We start from the raw sequence: 20,673 nt of genomic DNA, 5'->3' as shown, positions 1-20,673 counted from the left end.
GCTGGCCACCAAGATAGTAGCATGACAAACTTCTTCATTTCATCAAATCTTTTCCCAATAAGGCCAATCCTGATTACCTTATTTAAAATTCCATATCTCCTCACCCTCAATAACACACACAATTTTTCCCTGTCCTCCATGTTGATGCTTATTGTTTCACAGAATTTATCACCTTCCAGAATACTATATAATTTACTAATTCATTATATTTATTGTATATCTCCTCAATTAAAATGTAAGCTCTATTAGGGTCTGGACTCATTAATAGTTATTGAATGAATGAATTTTTAAAAAATAATAAAATAATCTGAAAATAAATTTTAAAATAATTGATTTCTTATCAGAAATTATGAAGGCCAGAAGGCAATGTGATGACATATTTAAGGTGCTGGAAAAAAAATTCTAATCCATCACAACTACCCTTCAAAAAATGAGGAAAAAATTAAGATATTTCAAATAAACAAAAACCAAGAGAGTCCCTTATCAATAGGCCTGCCCTACACAAAATGCTAAAGGATATTTTTAAGGTTGATATTGAAGCACACTAGGCAGTAACTCAATGTCATTGAAGTAATAAAGCTCTCTGGTGACCAGTGTTATTGTATTGTAGCTGCATTTTTTATTCATAATTTCACTTCTCATTTACAGCACAATTTGAAAGACAAATGCGTAAAAATAATTATGATCTGTTGTTAAGAACATGATGTATAAATATATAATTGATGATAACAACATAGAAGTGGGAACAGAATTGTCCTAGAGCAGAGAATTTTCTATGCTATCGAAGATAAATTGATATCAATTAAAACTAGATTGTCATAAACTTAAGATGGTAAAGTATTTCCATGCAACTGCAAATAAAATATCCTTAAAAAGTAATACAAAAAAGGAAATGAAAGGGCCCACAAAAATGGTTTAACTACAAAAAATAGATTGAATACAAAAGGACTCAATAAAAGAGGAAATTAGAAACAAAAATGGCCTAAGGCATACAGAAAACAATTGCAAAGTGATTGAAATGACCCCTTCTTCTCAGTAACTGCTGTAAATGTAAACAGATTAAAACTATCCAACCAAAAGGCAAAAACTGGCATAATGAATAAAAAAAAAAAAAATGTGATCCAACTACATGCTTTCTGCAAGAAACTCACTTTAGATCTAGAGCTACAAATAGGATAAAATATATTTCATGTAATACAGTAACTAAACAAGAGCTGAGTTAGCTATACCAACAGACAAAATAGCCCTCAAGTGAAAAACTATTTTAAGGGACAAAGAAGGATATTACATATCTCTAAAAGGCTCAGCTCATCAAGAAGATATAATAATTGTAAATATATAAGCACCTAACAACAGCGCTCCAAAATGTATAAAACATATATTGACAGAAATAAGAAATAAAGAGAACAACAGTTCTACAGTAATATAATGCTTGAAGACTCCAATACCCTCTCCTTTCAATAATAGACAGAACATCTAGATAGTTAATAAGAAAATAAAGAACATACACAATACTATGAACCAACTAGTCATAACATACATCTAGAGAGATAGTTAATAAGAAAATAGAGAATATACACAATACTATGAACCAACTAGTCATAACATACACATATGGAAATCATGGAAAGTGAAACCACAAATAAGGAGGGACTAGTGTACACCACTGTCTTTTCTGGTTCCCCAGCTTGTGGATAGCAGATCATGAGACTCTTCAGCCTCCATAATTGTTTGAGCAATTAGGGAATTGGATATCAAAACCACAATGAAATACCACTTCACACCTACTAGGATAACCATAATCAAAAAGACAGACAATAACATACTGTGGCAAGAATGTGGAGAAACTGAATGCATTGAATGTGGATACATTGAAATTGAAATGAGTGTAAAATGGTGCAGCCACCACAGCAAGTGGCAAACACTTCATCAGTTTCTCAATATGTTAAACACAGAGTTACCATTGGACCCCAGATATTCTACTTCTAGGTATCTACCCAAGAGAAATGAAAGCATAAATTCACACACAACTTATACATAGATGTTCATAGCAACATTATTTATAACAGCAAAAAAAGTGAAAGCAACCTAACTACCTATCGACTGATGAATGGATAAATAAAACATGGAATTTCAATAAAATGAAATTTTATTTGGCAATCCATAATAAGAAATTAAATACTGATTTGTGTATTTGTATTATGACATAGACTAATCTCAAAACCATTATGCTAAGCGAAAGAAGCCAGCCACAAAAGACAGTATACTGTATAATTCCAATTCTATGAAATAAACAGAATAGGTAAATCTAACGAGAAAGAAATTACTTCTGTAGTTGCCTGGTTCACTAGTGCTGAAGGGGAGAGGAAGGAGTATAAAAGGATAATCATTGTGAAGAGGCACACAATTTCTTTTTGGAATGATGAGAATGTTTTAAAATTAGATTATTGGGTTGGCTGCACAACTCTGTAAATATACTGAAAACTACTGGATTGAACATTTAAACATGTGTAAATTATATATCAATAAACCTATTTAAAAAATAGAAGTTTTATTAAGCAAAAGTCAATGACCTATGTCTTTTAAAGGAACCCTAAGGAAGAAAATTAACAAATCACCAAGCAAAACAGTTGAAGAAACCTTAAAAAATAACTTACAAAATAGTGAAAGAATCAGTTTCTGTCTTTGCAAATGAAACTGGAATTTTTCATTAATATTTCCTTTAATTATGAACATAACTCTGAAATCATACATAAAAATTTCCTTCAGAAAATTCCAGTCCATAGGTAGAATTTACCCCAGACTAAGAAACATGGTAAAATAGGATTCCAACCACACAATAAAAAATAATCCACTGATTCGGTATTTTTAGTTGTGAGCAGTATAAACTAACTCAGATAATCTTAGTAAAAATATATTTTAATTCATTTATTTGTTTATTCGTTTATAAGATGGTTCACTCTCTTGCCCAGGCTTGAGTGTAGTGATGAGATCATATCTCACTGCAGCCTCAAACTCCTGGGCTTGAGTGATCCTCCCACCTCAGCCTCCCAAATAGCTGGGACTACAAGCATACGCCAGCACACCTGGCTTTTTTTTTTTTTTTTTTTTTTTTGTAGAGACAGGGTCTTGTTATGTTTCCCAGGCTAGTCTCAAACTCCTAGCCTCAAGTGATCCTCCTGCCTCAGCCTCCCAGAGTTCTAAGATTATAGGCATGATGACTATATTAGGAAACTTGCAAACTTTGAGAGCTAGAAGAACAAGGGTGGGGCCTGGCAGTCACTGGCAACACACAAATCACACCTCAGAACCATTAAAGTAGCTACACTGCCACAAGAACTGCTGGGCATAGCCAGTGTCACCCAAAAATGTTTTATCACCAAAACCATGTAAATGATGCTGACGCTGAAACTGTTGCTTCTTCTCCCTCCGGAAATGGGATATTGGTGCTACTGCCTCTCCACCCCATAGGAATACATTCTCCTGTATCTCTGCTGCTTTGCCTCAGGAATTCTCAATCCAAAGCTCAGAGTGTGCGTATCAAATTGGGATAGCCGAAGTTAATATGCTTGCACTTAGCTATGAGACCAACTGAACATAAGCCTTGGGTTTTCTGCTTCTAAAATGGGAGGCAAGATCTGCTTCATAAGCTGGAAATTCCCCACACACACATGCTGAGAATTCAACAAGAATGGCAAATATCTGTAATAGATGCCTTGAGAAAAGAAAATATACCTAAATGTTATGTAGATGTCTTTGTTTAGTAAAATTACAGTTTACAATTTTCCTTTTATTTTTCTGTGTTAACCATATTTTCCCTAATAAGCATGTACTGCACAATAAAAATTTTAAAAAGCATTATTCTGAGGAAAAAGTGAGCATTCTATTTTAACTGAATTCACAGGAAATGTCTCTTTTTTTCCAATGTTATTGTCACTTTGAGTTTTGAGCATGAAAAATAATTGCTACATGTTTTAAAGTTTAGAATAGGTGGCTATTGATAGGCAGATAATATCACAATTAGGGAAATTAACATAACTATTGTCTAGATATAATGTCACACTCACAAAGGTTTTGTATGAGTTAAAAAGGAACTGACAAGTCACATAGGCAATTATGAACAGCCCAATCTTTCCCTAACTGACTTGAGCCTCCACCTTGTCTGAGTTTTCAGGAGGACAAAGTGAAGACCTCTTCTGATTACCTATATCTTTTATTTTCATTGATTTGTTCTCAGTTTGCAGCAAGAAGCCCACAGTTTATTGTAAAATGTACTGGAAAGGCTATAGAAAAGGATACTAGTGCATGAATGCAAAGTCACCAGAATATTGTTATACGTTCTAAATCATAAATCCTTTCTGTACTAGAAATATCCATTGTTGAGTGCCCTCTTCCTCCTATTTTCAAACAGCCTGAGAGTGGATGTATGTGGGCAACCCTAAGTGGCCTGATAGGACAAGTGCATTTTAATGAATTCATCTCTGAGCACGTGTTTAAACACTAAGCTATGGAAATCACTAAAACGTTTAAAGCTTCGGTTTTGTGCTCTTAAAAGGCAGTGACCCCCAAACATAATCCTTTATTTAGCAGAGCACCATGAATTCTTGGATATGCAAGTGTAATGAGCGGAGAGAATTGGAAGGATGCGGAGAGAATTGGAAGAAATCAAAGAATTCATTGATTTCAGCATATGCAATCATGGTAACAACAAATTCTGAGCACCCAAGAAGTAACTGAGAACCTGAACTAGGGAAGGAGAACAGCCCAATGGTGGTTAAGTGGGGACGCTGGATCAGTGAAGAGTAGTATGTAGGCTTTAGGCAAGAAAAGCTAACTCAAAATGTTGGGTACTAGTGGCAGAACCCAGGCGTCTCAAAGAAAATTTTGCATACTTAAAAGTTGTTTACATATTGAAAGAAGGGGTGTAGAATGCAAATCTTGACTAATATGGCTCATTATTAAAGAATAAAAGGATTTGGCTAAAATTAAACTCTCTCTGCCTCTCTGCCTATACAATAAAGACAAGAGAGAAAACAAAGAATGTAAATTCCCTAGCCAACACTTCAGCCTTTTAATCCAAAGCCAGGCCAGAATAACATTGTTTCTTTTTTTTTTTTTTTTTTTTTTTTTTTGATGAGAGGGAGTGTCCCTCTGTTGCCTAGGCTGGAGTGCAATGGCGCAATCTCGGCTCACTGCAAGCTCCACCTCCTGGGTTCACACCATTCTCCTGTCTCAGCCTCCTGAGTAGCTGGGACTACAGGGGCCCGCCACCACACCTGGCTAACTTTTTTTGTATTTTTAGTAGAGACAGGGTTTCACCATGTTAGCCAGGATGGTCTCAATCTCCTGACCTCATGATTCGCCTGCCTCGGCCTCCCAGCATTGTTTATTTACTTACGAATAGTCATCCAGCTAATGTGGTCCAAAAATTTGTGATACTTTTGAGTTACTACTACACAGTTATTCCATGTCACCTTACATCATTACTCTGTGTTGCATCTAATCCATCCCATCCTATCCATCCCACGCCACCCCTTGTCAAGTGAGTGCTCTGCTTTTACCCTACCTTTACACTATCCCAGGGTTGCGTCTGCAATATTAATAGTAGGAACAGCAAAGAGATAGTTGTCTGCAAGCTCATTAAAGGCTTTAAAAAGAACACGAGGGACAAATAATTTCTTAGTCCTCTGCAATTTAAAGATCAAGGTGATAGCACAGAAAACACAGATCTGTGAGGAAACTACTAAAGTCGACAGCTTAAGTACCTCAATAAAAAATGAAAAATAATTTTAAAAATCAAATGTGCCATCTATTTAAAGACAAAAACTGCAGTGCCAATTCAAACCCACCAAAAAATGAAAGTTAATTATAAGAAATTGACTTTTAAATGCCAAACATATTTTTCAATAGTTATAGTAATAATCATTTAAATATATGATACTAAAAATGTGTAACACCTTAAATGGTTTATTTTTCACACTAAGCTTCAAAATAAGATTTTTGCTTTTGGAGGATGTGGTTCTCCTCCAAGCTATGAGTCAACGAATTGAACTCTATCCCTCCTGTGGTTTTGGTACTGCCAAAATCCAACAGTCAATGTGTTTTCTTGCATCAAGGTATGAAAAAAAGAAAGTCTTACAAAAGATACATCTAATTCCTAACTGCATTCCACTGACAATACTGGATATATGATACCACCTAATTGCAAGGGATCCAGAGAAATATAGACCCTAACTAGGCAGCTACTTCCCAGCAACAACTTAGCACTAAGGGGGAGGCAGCATAACTGGTGAAAATATAGCCTTATGCTACAGATTACCTACCTGGCTACCACATATCTATGAGCACCATTAGTGCCCAAGACAGAACATACTCTGATGCATCCTGCTGTTGACATTCCCAAATAGCTTCCAGTTACTTCATCCTATTCAAAGTTCAGATATCCAGCTGGTGTGTGGTCTTCTCCATCTGACCTTAACGGGGCTACTCATAGTTCTACAATCTATTATCTAAAATGCCAAGGCATCTGTCCTGCTCTACCTCTAATATACAATAGAGGAGAAAGGATAACATAAACATAATTACAAACTCAAATTCAGAAAAGGGAACAATGGAAAACACACAGCAGGCACTGGTCTATAGCAATGACAAAGTTCTAGGGGTTAAGCATTGTGTGCACTTCCTCTCCTGGCAGTGGTGTATTTCAATATCTGATTTTAAATGGCTGTCATATCTGTAAACACATGCATCACAAAGATATATGAAGATGTAAAAATGCATATCATTAGCTTCCCTTACTGATAATGGATATTTAAACATAAAATAAGTGAAAATGTTCCTTATATGGACATAAGCAGAAAAATGATGTCAAATCCTAATTATTTTTCACTATGCAAAATTTTTCTTAATCTTCTGGTCTGTAATGTTCATACTTCAACATTCAATCACTTATACTTCAATGTTGAAAGCTGCTCTATTATCTTAGGTGTACGAATATTTTAACATGCCTTATATAAACATGGAAAATGAAACTCTTTAAAATAGAATGTTTAAATATTTCTGAAAAAATCTGTGTTTAGGTTCTGTAAATATGCACACAAGAAATTAAAATTTTAGAGCAAGTTTCCTCTTTTTTCTATGAATTATGAGAAACCTTCTTTTAGGCTTAGAGCTCCAAATTCGTAGTGAAATATAATCAGACTGGGTGCAGTGGCTCAGCCCTGTAATCCCAGCACTTTGGGAGGCCGAGGCGGGGGGATCACCCCAGGTCAGGAGTGCAAGACCAGCCTGACCAACATGAATAAATCCCATCTGTAGTAAAAGCACAAAATTAGCAGGGTGTGGTGGTGCATACCTGTAATCCCAGCTACTTGGGAGGCTGAGGAAGGAGAATCACTTGAACCCAGGAGGCGGAGGTTGTCATGAGCCGAGATCGTGCCACTGCACCCCAGCCTGTGCAACAAGAGTGAAACTCTGTCTCAAAAATAAATAAATAAATAAATGCAATCAAGCAACTACTTTGAAAGTTCTTTTGACCCTGAGTATGACAACTAAAATACACACGTTAGCTGTTCTCAGGCTGAAAGATCTGTCATCCCATCTTAAGTTCAAGAAGATAGCTGCCTCCTCTCAATGGCTTAACATTTCTTAGATTTCACCTCCTGATTTCTCTCAGGAATTGAATGAACTTCTACAAACACAAATCAGCCATTTCTATTTTATGCCTATCAAAATCCATGGAATTCATGGTCCAATACACAATATAGTTCATCTACCTTGTATGATAGTAACCTACCTCACATAATCTTTTGTAAACTATGGTTATTAAAGACAATCCCTTATAGATAAGAGTGAAAGCAACTAAAAATATCTAAGCACTGTATAATTGCATTGCGAATACTCTTAAATTATCACATGAAATTGCATTGCTAAGAATGGGGTTGAGATCATTGTGATATTTCAGTCTACCATTATGATCATTCTCAGAAAACAAGAGTATATATAGAATACAGAGTCCATAGAACATTCACAGTGGTCCATAATATTATACCAAGAATAAAAGAGTTTCCTTTCCATGCAGTCTTAGAGATTGTTCAATTTATGCATCTTATCTACTTTTTGTACTTCAATTTTATTTTAATAAAATCAGAATATTCACAGCACATGCATTGTTAGTATCTGAACTAATACAATAAGCAATTACTAAAGCTACAGTGACTTGAGGTGCAATCTTTATACTCAGCAAGTTTAAAACCTTACGTGATTTTGAAATCTTATTAACTGAAAATATTGCCTGCTGATAAAACTTGCTCAAACGCTATCACTGAATGTACAGGTCACTGATTATGCCAACTAAATTGCCAACTAAAGATAACCACATGTTTGAGGATTGCAATGTGCCAGACATCCACTGAAAAAAATACACAAAACTAAACAAAACTCACACAACAAACATCTGAGAATCTGGACACTTCATATCAGTGTTGTGAAGCATTTCATTAATATCTTTAGACAAGTGTATCAAAATCTTGGCATGATTTAATTTCAAGTCGCCAATTCTGTTTTTACTAACATCAGAAAGTTATAGCTATCGTGCCATGCCAGGTCTGCTTAATTTGACTTAAGAGTTTAATATGACTTAACGTTAAAAGCTCACACTACTCCGAAATACGTAATTTCATGAATATGGTGACATTCAACATTCAAGTGTCATCGTGTTTGTACTGTCTTTAGTCAAGTTTCTTTAAACTTTCAAAGAATCACTTTTAGGCTTACAAATAAATATTTGTCAAAATTTTCAATAAATATTATATAAAACTAACAGCAAAAAGTATCTACAAATTTGTCGTGTGCAAATACTTTTCTTCCCAATGGTCCCAAATAAATTTTAGAATCTAGTCCCATCCCCTTCCCAGACAAGCTGTGTTCAACAATCTCCAAGAGACAAAATAAGGTTGGAAGTTTAAGAACATGCACACAAGACAAGACATATATATGTATATATGTTTGTGTGTGTGTGTATATATGTTTGTGTGTGTGTATATATATATGTTTGTGTATACATATATATGTTTGTGTGCATATATGTATATCTGAATGTGCAATAAAATAAGCACATTGTACAAATTATGGGCAATATGTACAAGAGCCTAAACTTAGACTAACTGAAGTAACAACATGACAAATGACCTCAATACTGTCAAGTGCACCTACTTAATAAAAGTTTTAGAACAAGGCACAATACACTCGAAAATCTATTGCACTTTAGGAAATTTTTGCCATCTTCCTATGCCACTGCAAAAAGATTGAGTGCTTTAATCACCGCATTCTGGCCACAAAATTAGAACTGAATTCAAAGTGGCAGAGGCATTTTAGTGGTGAACAATGTTCATCTTTGGCCAGATTTAACTTAAACAGACTATAAATACAATGGAAACCTATGCAACTAAAACTGCGCTGTAGAGCAGAATTAACACCTTGTGCAGTTATGTACATATTTCCAACCTGTCTGAACTTAAAAATTTCAGTTAGTTACTCTTCTGGAGCCATTTTTACAAAGTCTATAGTAAGCCAGTTTAGCATCTCAACTCAGCTTGAACAGTCATGTGAATCAGCATTTAAAGTCAAGCCTGCTGTGTAGTTCTTCCTGTTCCTACCCTCTTGACCAAAAAACATCAACGCTAGCATCTGTTACTAGACCAAAAATCATCCAGGACCTTAACAAGGGTTGGTCACCGCTGTGGTCCCCATCTACCATTTCAGTTTCATTTATGGCAGGCATTTAAAAAGTCTAAGTAGATGAGTTCTCCTAAAACCTTATTTCAAGTTGCCAGACCTTTAAGCATTCCCTGTAATAGTATGCCCACATTTGGCTAGCTCATAGTTAATAATCTGCCTAAACACTGAAAGAGGAGTTGCTGTATTTACTTGTATTAACTTTGAAGACAGTGTTTGAATGCATGCACGTATTCATACATCACCTCATCATGACTGGAATGGCTTGTTTAAAGGCTGTGAGGTTACAAATACCTATCCAGGATAGAGTGAGCAAATCAGAACTTTAACTTACTACAGTTTGCCACACTGGAAACTAATTTCATCAATATGCTTTACAACATTTGTTGTTTGTTTTCCTCCAATTTTCAAGTATCAAAAAGTCCTAATGCAGGCTACCAAATAGGTTTATCCTTAAAGTATTTTTGGATGAATCGATGGTTCCGGTTAAGTTGTATCACACCTGTGTCCCAAGGTTTGCCTTTAGCCCAAGTTCAGTAACTTTGTCAAAACAATTGATATATTGAGCCAACAGGACATCAAAATAAAAAGTTATCTAAAGTTAACATTAACAAACAAATAATCCTCAGTCACAAAATTATAAATGCAGTTTGGGATGGAGGTAAGCAGGAGGGGAATTAATCCGAACAATGGCAATTAAGTCTTCAAACCACCTTCTGAACAAGGTTGTTAATTGTTCTTTTCATTTCTTCTTGTAGAACCTTGAGCTCCCTTAAAAAAAATAGTGGAGAATCACAGCTGGTAATATAGTATGAGTTCTTCAAGCTATACAAGGTATCATCTGGCTAAATTACATATGGTTTCCATAGTAACTTGTTTGGCAGGGTGACCTACTGCAAAGCAGGCTCAGTTACCCACCAGTCAACCCCCTGGGAGTTATAATTTCCTCCATATCTATTAGTGTTGCAAAAGCCTCCATAGCCACCTCCACCAAATCTTCTGCTGCTTGTGTGGCTGCTGCTGAAGCTGGAACTGCTGGCACCACTACTTTGTCAGTAGTCTCTGGCACCAAATCCTCCACTAAATCTGCTACTTTTAGAACGTCCACAATTACTACCCTGGTAATGGTGTTCATAAACCATGTTTTCTAACCAAGATGGCACTTCTTGTCTAGTTTCAACAAGAAGAAGATGCAACAAATCCTTAGTGATATTTATGTTCCTCTCATTCAAGAATGAGGTGGCCAGGCCAAGGTTTCCTACACGTCTTGTATGGCCAATGCCATATACATATTCTTCAATATCACTTGGCAAATCAAAATTGATAACATGTTTCACATTTGAAATGTCCAGTCCTCTTGCTGCTACTGCTGTAGCCACTAGCATTGGGCTTTTTCCTGAGGGTAACTGGTGAAGGGCCTCTTCCCTATCCCTCTGAGAATGGTGTCCATAGATACTGGTACGTGACTATCCTTCATGGTATAAGATATTCTCTAAAGAATAAAAACCCTTTTTGGTCTCCACAAACACTAAGGTTAGTGCATACTTGCCTAGGATCAAGTGGATGTCTTAGGAGGTCAAGCAGAAACAACTGCTTGTCTGATTCTTCCACCCAAACTACTTTCTTTGTGATGTTCTCAGAGGTACAGCCAACTCCTCCATAGAGACAAGAAGATACTAATATGCATCATCTGTATTTCCTTAGGTAAAGTAGCACTAAACATCATAGTGTGGTGGACACCCTTTGGAGGCATAGTATCTTGTTCAACTTTTCTATGTATGTGAGGCTCAAACCCCATATCCAACATCTGATCAGCTTCTTCTAACACCAAGTATTCGCAAAAGTTTAATCCAATCTTTCCTGTTTCCATCATATCCACTAAATATCCTGGAGAGGCTAATAACAAGTGCCATCCACCTTCTAAGACTCAAATCTGCTGAACAATATCGGCACCACTATAAATCATGCAAGGAGGAACTCCAGATCAGTATGAAAATTTTCCTGCTTTCTCATTGATCTGTACTGCCAATTCTCTTCTTGGTGCTAATACCAAGAAGATTGGGTATTGTTTGCTGTGCCCCCACCTTTAATTTTCCCTCATGGCCCTCAAAGCCTCCTTTGGACCATCTGAATACATCTGACCCAAGATGGGCAAGAGAAATGCTGCAGTTTTCCAGACCCTGTTTGGGCACAACCTGTCAAGTCTCTTTTTTATAATAGTAAGAGCATGATTTTGCACTGGAGTCAGGCGAGTATAATGAGTAACCTCCATGTTTCCCATGATAGTTTCTCCCATCTCAATATTACTGAAACTTTCAATAAGTGGAAGACAATTGCTGCCTGTTGCCTCAACTAGAATGTCATCGTATTTCTCAAAATTAATCCCAGTGTTGCCTCCAGAAAAGAGTTCTTGTTCCAAGCGTTCACTTGGGGGGAGTGGTTTTGACCAATCATCTTCATCTTATTTGTCACACCAGTGACTGTTCCCACCATGTTCTAAATTGCCAAAACCAATTCTGTCACCATAGCTGTCAGTGCCATCATAATCACTCCATCCACGATTATCAAACCTTCCCCTTGTTCTACTTTCATGATCACTGAAGAAGCTAGAATTAGCACTTGAATCACTAGGAGATTCAGAACTGCTCTATGTATCCTTATCTTTGCTAGAACACCACCCTAAACTGTCTTTATGGTGGAATCCTTTAGTACCTGCTCTGTTCCTTAACAAAGAAGGATATAGTGCCCTTTCCTAGCGGTACTTCCCCCACTCTGATTATCTGAAGAGGCCAGATCTAGGTCAGAAAACTGCTGCTCCAGCCAAAGCGCATTTTCCATCACCACATGACTCATCCCTGAAGAGTATCCAGGAGTCTTCCGCTGCTGAGCTAATATGTTTGTTTCACCATGAAGGCCCTCTCACGAAAGAACTGTGGCTCTATTTTATCTATCTTTAACAGAAAATATGTGTAAGATGGCAAAAAATCTATGTTGAGTTTAGTAAGAGTTGTTAAAAGTTAACATTTATTTTGTCAAATATAATTTATTATCTTTAATCAGCCTCACACCTCATGTTACCAACTTAAGCATTTAGTCAGTATTTTAAAAGTCATACATGGCTTCTTGAACACAACTTAATGAATTAGAGTATTATCTCAATCTTATAAATGAAGAAATTAGAAATTTTAAGCATCTTGCCCAAACTACAGTTTGCTACTCATGAAACTAAGCTTTGCATCCAGGTAGTTTGACTCTAGAGCCTACCCATGGCTTAAGTAGTTTCTGAGATCCAGCCACATGAACTTGAAGTAAATGCTATGTTTATCCATCTATGACTGTCATAACAACCCTAGGAAACAAACAATTATTTCGCGTTCTGATGTTTTACTCTTTAAAGCATAGATGTTATGCATTTCGTGTAGTAGTTTTGAAGTAGATGAACTACTACCTATAAGTGTTTTGTTTTGTTTTGTTTAAGATGGAGTCTCACTCTGTCGCCCAGGCTGGAGTGCAGTGGCACGATCTCGGCTCATTGCAAGCTCTGCCTTCCTGGTTCATGCCATTCTCCTGCCTCAGCCTCCTGAGTAGCTGGGACTACAGGTACCCACCACAATGCCTGGCTAATTTTTTTTGTATTTTTAGTAGAGATGCGGTTTCACCATGTTAACCAGGATAGTCTTGATCTCCTGACCTCGTGATCCACCTGCCTTGGCCCCCCAAAGTGCTGGGATTACAACCGTGAGCCACCACCTGGCCCACCTCTAAGTATTTTTAAAGCACATAGTGTTTTCAGAGAAGAGGCTTATCAGATCAATGCTTAGACATTGTATGAAGCCTGGTTACCATGATGAATTAACCCCAGTTCTGGTTCTTATTCTAAGCCTTAGGGTGTCCCAGTATTGATTCCAAATTAAGATAGTTAAGTAATATTAACAAAGTTCCCAAGAAACTGGAGAAAATATCAGAATACTGACTAACTAGTATATTGTCTTCCTACATGGAAAGACAAATTTGAGAACATATGAAAGAATAAGTATTATTATATAGTCATTTTCTTTTATTTATTTTATATATTGTTCCTTAGATAAAAATTCTAATCTATGCCTGAGAGACTTGATTAATATTGCATCTATCCTTGATGATCTATCTTGTTGAACCATCAAAATGCAAATTAACCTCCAGTTACATTTGTGAACAAATAATTTCACTACAATATAATAAATTATCAAAGAATATATATATGTGTGTGTGTGTTTATGTGTGTATATATAGTGCCATGAGAGCAGGTTGGGGAGAAGACTTCTGCCTATCTCAAAGAATTGGGAGGAAAGAAGAGATAAACGGGGAATAATTTTCACAAAGAGATGCTTGAGCTGAATCCTAAAGAATAAATACAAACTCTCAGAAGAGGAGAAAAAAGGCAAGCACAGAGAACAGAGTATGCAGGAAAAAGGAAGCCTAAGCAATACACAATTTTTTTCCACTAACTGCTAAATTACTTTCGAAGTTAAGAAAGCTAATGGTATATCATTAGGCACCAATAAAATTATCTTGAGATTTGACAATGCCAACGGATAAATTTCTTCTGCAAGGCAGAGCCAGTTACCTTTTATAATATCAATTTAGATTTGCACAAATGAAGACATTCTCATGTCTTCCTTGCATTCTTCTCAGGTTCTCTCAGTCAGCCATCAAAGTCATGTGACTGGACACTAACCTGATTACAAATGATCAAAACTTTTCCTAACTGTAACACATCAGATCAAACGGTGTGCAGTGTGTTTCCTGAATCATTATTAGCAACGAAAAAAATTTTTTTTTAATTTCCACTATATACACAAGTTATTGGAGCTACTGGGTACATAACATTTTGACCCAGCAATACTAATGCAGTCATTTTTATTTCAGGAAGGCTTTTGATGAAATATTCAGCTTTGTTTTATTACCACAATTTTTAAAGTAATGTGCTCACTTCATGCCTGAGACTTACCACTTCAGTTCAGAGAGGGAAATGTGGGAAACGATAAGGGTCAAGTGTGAGCGGAGAGATAAAGGGCTTGAGGTACAGGGAAGAAAGATGTAAAGATCAAGAACTGAGTGACACCAAGTTCAGAGTGAGCTGAGCAGTTGAAATGAAGATTGTGTATGGAATATAGACAATCCCCTATCTCAAAACATTGTCTAGGGTTAGTAAGTAATTACTGATACTCAAGACCACGGAATGACAAAAAGAACTTTGAAGCGTTATTCCATTAACAAAATATCTTCCCATGTTTGTTAGTCATTAATATTTTTAAAGTATATGCAGTGCAAAAGTAACAACAAAAGTAGGTAAAATTTTGCTGTGAAACTGTATATAAACTGGTGCAGCTTTCCTGAAATAAAATATTTTATATAGATATTATAGTTTGATGTTCGATGAGGTTTTTTAAACAGTGAAGTTGAGCACAGAAGCGAGTTAAGCAATACTAATACTTTAAACAGAATAATTTCCATTTCAATAGTCTTATCCTATACACAATGTAATTTTTTTTTTTTTTTTTTTTTTTTTTTTTTATTATACTTTAAGTTCTAGGGTACATGTGCATAACGTGCAGGTTTGTTACATATGTATACTTATGCCATGTTGGTGTGCTGCACCCATCAACTCGTCAGCACCCATCAATTCATCATTTATATCATGTATAACTCCCCAATGCAATCCCTCCCTCCTCCCCCCTCCCCCCTCCCCATGATAGACCCCAGTGTGTGATGTTCCCCTTCCCGAGTCCAAGTGATCTCATTGTTCAGTTCCCACCTATGAGTGAGAACATGCGGTGTTTGGTTTTCTCTTCTTGTGATAGTTTGCTAAGAATGATGGTTTCCAGCTGCATCCATGTCCCTACAAAGGACGCAAACTCATCCTTTTTTATGGCTGCATAGTATTCCATGGTGTATATGTGCCACATTTTCTTAATCCAGTCTGTCACAGATGGACATTTGGGTTGATTCCAAGTCTTTGCTATTGTGAATAGTGCCGCAATAAACATACGTGTACATGTGTCTTTGTAGTAGACTAATTTATAATCCTTTGGGTATATACCCAGTAGTGGGATGGCTGGGTCATATGGTACATCTAGTTCTAGATCCTTGAGGAATTGCCATACTGTTTTCCATAATGGTTGAACTAGTTTACAATCCCACCAACAGTGTAAAAGTGTTCCTATTTCTCCACATCCTCTCCAACACCTGTTGTTTCCTGACTTCTTAATGATTGCCATTCTAACTGGTGTGAGATGGTATCTCATTGTGGTTTTGATTTGCATTTCTCTGATGGCGAGTGATGATGAGCATTTTTTGATGTGTCTGTTGGCTGTATGAATATCTTCTTTTGAGAAATGTCTGTTCATATCCTTTCCCCACTTTTTGATGGGGTTGTTTGTTTTTTTCTCGTATATTTGTTTGAGTTCTTTGTAGATTCTGGATATTAGCCCTTTGTCAGATGAGTAGGTTGCAAAAATTTTCTCCCATTCTGTAGGTTGCCTGTTCACTCTGATGGTAGTTTCTTTTGCTGTGCAAAAGCTCTTTAGTTTAATTAGATCCCATTTGTCAATTTTGGCTTTTGCTGCCGTTGCTTTTGGTGTTTTAGACATGAAGTCCTTGCCCATGCCTATGTCCTGAATGGTACTACCTAGATTTTCTTCTAGGGTTTTTATGGTATTAGGTCTAACATTTAAGTCTCTAATCCATCTTGAATTAATCTTCGTATAAGGGGTAAGGAAAGGATCCAGTTTCAGCTTTCTACTTATGGCTAGCCAATTTTCCCAGCACCATTTATTAAATAGGGAATCCTTTCCCCATTTCTTGTTTCTCTCAGGTTTGTCAAAGATCAGATGGCTGTAGATGTGCGGTGTTATTTCTGAGGACTCTGTTCTGTTCCATTGGTCTATATCTCTGTTTTGGTACCAGTACCATGCTGTTTTGGTTACTGTAGCCTTGTAGTATAGTTTGAAGTCAGGTAGCGTGACGCCTCCAGCTTTGTCCTTTTGACTTAGGATTGTCTTGGCAATGCGGGCTCTTTTTTGGTTCCATATGAACTTTAAAGCAGTTTTTTCCAATTCTGTGAAGAAAGTCATTGGTAGCTTGATGGGGATGGCATTGAATCTATAAATAACCTTGGGGAGTATGGCCATTTTCACGATATTGATTCTTCCTATCCATGAGCATGGTATGTTCTTCCATTTGTTTGTGTCCTCTTTGATTTCACTGAGCAGTGGTTTGTAGTTCTCCTTGAAGAGGTCCTTTACATCCCTTGTAAGCTGGATTCCTAGGTATTTTATTCTCTTTGAAGCAATTGTGAATGGAAGTTCATTCCTGATTTGGCTCTCTGCTTGTCTGTTACTGGTGTATAAGAATGCTTGTGATTTTTGCACATTGATTTTGTATCCTGAGACTTTGCTGAAGTTGCTTATCAGCTTAAGGAGATTTTGGGCTGAGACGATGGGGTTTTCTAAATATACAATCATGTCATCTGCAAACAGGGACAATTTGACTTCTTCTTTTCCTAACTGGATACCCTTGATTTCTTTCTCTTGCCTGACTGCTCTAGCCAGAACTTCCAACACTATGTTGAATAGGAGTGGTGAGAGAGGGCATCCCTGTCTTGTGCCAGTTTTCAAAGGGAATTTTTCCAGTTTTTGCCCATTCAGTATGATATTAGCTGTGGGTTTGTCATAAATAGCTCTTATTATTTTGAGGTACGTTCCATCAATACCGAATTTATTGAGCGTTATTAGCATGAAGGGCTGTTGAATTTTGTCAAAAGCCTTTTCTGCATCTATTGAGACAATCATGTGGTTCTTGTCTTTGGTTCTGTTTATATGCTGGATTACGTTTATTGATTTGCGAATGTTGAACCAGCCTTGCATCCCAGGGATGAAGCCCACTTGATCATGGTGGATAAGCTTTTTGATGTGCTGCTGAATCCGGTTTGCCAGTATTTTATTGAGGATTTTTGCATCAATGTTCATCAGGGATATTGGTCTAAAATTCTCTTTTTTTGTTGTGTCTCTGCCAGGCTTTGGTATCAGGATGATGTTGGCCTCATAAAATGAGTTAGGGAGGATTCCCTCTTTTTCTATTGATTGGAATAGTTTCAGAAGGAATGGTACCAGCTCCTCCTTGTACCTCTGGTAGAATTCAGCTGTGAATCCATCTGGTCCTGGACTTTTTTTGGTGGGTAGGCTATTAATTGTTGCCTCAATTTCAGAGCCTGCTATTGGTCTATTCAGGGATTCAACTTCTTCCTGGTTTAGCCTTGGGAGAGTGTAAGTGTCCAGGAAATTATCCATTTCTTCTAGATTTTCTAGTTGATTTGCGTAGAGGCGTTTATAGTATTCTCTGATGGTAGTTTGTATTTCTGTGGGGTCAGTGGTGATATCCCCTTTATCATTTTTTATTGCATCTATTTGATTCCTCTCTCTTTTTTTCTTTATTAGCCTTGCTAGCGGTCTGTCAATTTTGTTGATCTTTTCAAAAAACCAACTCCTGGATTCATTGATGTTTTGGAGGGTTTTTTGTGTCTCTATCTCCTTCAGTTCTGCTCTGATCTTAGTTATTTCTTGCCTTCTGCTAGCTTTTGAATGTGATTGCTCTTGCCTCTCTAGTTCTTTTAATTGTGATGTTAGAGTGTCAATTTTAGATCTTTCCTGCTTTCTCTTGTGGGCATTTAGTGCTATAAATTTCCCTCTACACACTGCTTTAAATGTGTCCCAGAGATTCTGGTATGTTGTATCTTTGTTCTCATTGGTTTCAAAGAACATCTTTATTTCCGCTTTCATTTCGTTATGTACCCAGTAGTCATTCAGGAGCAGGTTGTTCAGTTTCCATGTAGTTGAGCGGTTTTGATTGAGTTTCTTAGTCCTGAGTTCTAGTTTGATTGCACTGTGGTCTGAGAGACAGTTTGTTATAATTTCTGTTCTTTTACATTTGCTGAGGAGTACTTTACTTCCAATTATGTGGTCAATTTTGGAATAAGTGCGATGTGGTGCTGAGAAGAATGTATATTCTGTTGATTTGGGGTGGAGAGTTCTATAGATGTCTATTAGGTCCGCTTGGTGCAGAGATGAGTTCAATTCCTGGATATCCTTGTTAACTTTCTGTCTCGTTGATCTGTCTAATGTTGACAGCGGAGTGTTGAAGTCTCCCATTATTATTGTATGGGAGTCTAAGTCTCTTTGTAAGTCTCTAAGGACTTGCTTTATGAATCTGGGTGCTCCTGTATTGGGTGCATATATATTTAGGAGAGTTAGCTCTTCCTGTTGAATTGATCCCTTTACCATTATGTAATGGCCTTCTTTGTCTCTTTTGATCTTTGATGGTTTAAAGTCTGTTTTATCAGAGACTAGGATTGCAACCCCTGCTTTTTTTTGTTCTCCATTTGCTTGGTAGATCTTCCTCCATCCCTTTATTTTGAGCCTATGTGTGTCTCTGCATGTGAGATGGGTCTCCTGAATACAGCAGACTGATGGGTCTTGACTCTTTATCCAGTTTGCCAGTCTGTGTCTTTTAATTGGAGCATTTAGTCCATTAACATTTAAGGTTAATATTGTTATGTGTGAACTTGATCCTGCCATTATGATATTAACTGGTTATTTTGCTCGTTAGTTGATGCAGTTTCTTCCTAGCCTCGATGGTCTTTACATTTTGCCAAGTTTTTGCGATGGCTGGTACCGGTTGTTCCTTTCCATGTTTAGGGCTTCCTTCAGGGTCTCTTGTAAGGCAGGCCTGGTGGTGACAAAATCTCTAAGCATTTGCTTATCTGTAAAGGATTTTATTTCTCCTTCACTTATGAAACTTAGTTTGGCTGGATATGAAATTCTGGGTTTAAAATTCTTTTCTTTAAGAACGTTGAATATTGGCCCCCACTCTCTTCTGGCTTGTAGAGTTTCTGCCGAGAGATCTGCTGTTAGTCTGATGGGCTTCCCTTTGTGGGTGACCCGACCTTTCTCTCTGGCTGCCCTTAAGATTTTTTCCTTCATTTCAACTTTGGTGAATCTGGCAATTATGTGTCTTGGAGTTGCTCTTCTGGAGGAGTATCTTTGTGGCGTTCTCTGTATTTCCTGAATTTGAATGTTGGCCTGCCCTACTAGGTTGGGGAAGTTCTCCTGGATGATATCCTGAAGAGTGTTTTCCAACTTGGTTCCATTTTCCCCCTCACTTTCAGGCACCCCAATCAGACGTAGATTTGGTCTTTTTACGTAATCCCATACTTCTTGCAGGCTTTGCTCATTTCTTTTTCTTCTTTTTTCTTTTGGTTTCTCTTCTCGCTTCATTTCATTCATTTGATCTTCAATCGCTGATACTCTTTCTTCCAGTTGATCGAGTCGGTTACTGAAGCTTGTGCATTTGTCACGTATTTCTCGTGTCATGGTTTTCATCTCTGTCATTTCGTTTATGATCTTCTCTGCATTAATGAGTCTAGCTGTCAATTCTTCCACTCTTTTTTCAAGATTTTTAGTTTCTTTGCGCTGGGTACGTAATTCCTCCTTTAGCTCTGATAAGTTTGATGGACTGAAGCCTTCTTCTCTCCTCTCGTCCAAGTCATTCTCTGACCAGCTTTGATCCGTTGCTGGTGATGGGCTGCGCTCCTTTGCAGGGGGAGATGCGCTCTTATTTTTTGAATTTCCAGCTTTTCTGCCCTGCTTCTTCCCCATCTTTGTGGTTTTATCTGTCTCTGGTCTTTGATGGTGGTGACGAACTGATGGGGTTTTGGTATAGGTGTCCTTCCTGTTTGATAGTTTTCCTTCTGACAGTCAGAAGGACTCTCTGTTGGTCTGTTGGAGATTGCTTGAGGTCCACTCCAGACCCTGTTTGCCTGGGTATCAGCAGCAGAGGTTGCCGAAGATAGAATATTGCTGAACAGCGAGTGTACCTGTCTGATTCTTCCTTTGGAAGTGT

At 37.2% G+C, this 20,673-nt stretch overlaps 1 pseudogene; it reads right to left on the bottom strand.

Annotated features, from left to right (window-relative positions):
* Positions 1 to 10,625: 10,625 nt before the first annotated feature.
* On the bottom strand, positions 10,626 to 12,588 carry LOC104664901 (annotated as a pseudogene).
* Between the last annotated feature and the right edge of the window lie 8,085 nt (positions 12,589 to 20,673).

This window comes from Rhinopithecus roxellana, chromosome 2, assembly GCF_007565055.1.
Source record: "Rhinopithecus roxellana isolate Shanxi Qingling chromosome 2, ASM756505v1, whole genome shotgun sequence".
Lineage (NCBI taxonomy): Eukaryota > Metazoa > Chordata > Mammalia > Primates > Cercopithecidae > Rhinopithecus > Rhinopithecus roxellana.
Note: the sequence above shows the minus strand (reverse complement) of the source record. Positions and strands in the feature narration are given on the sequence as shown.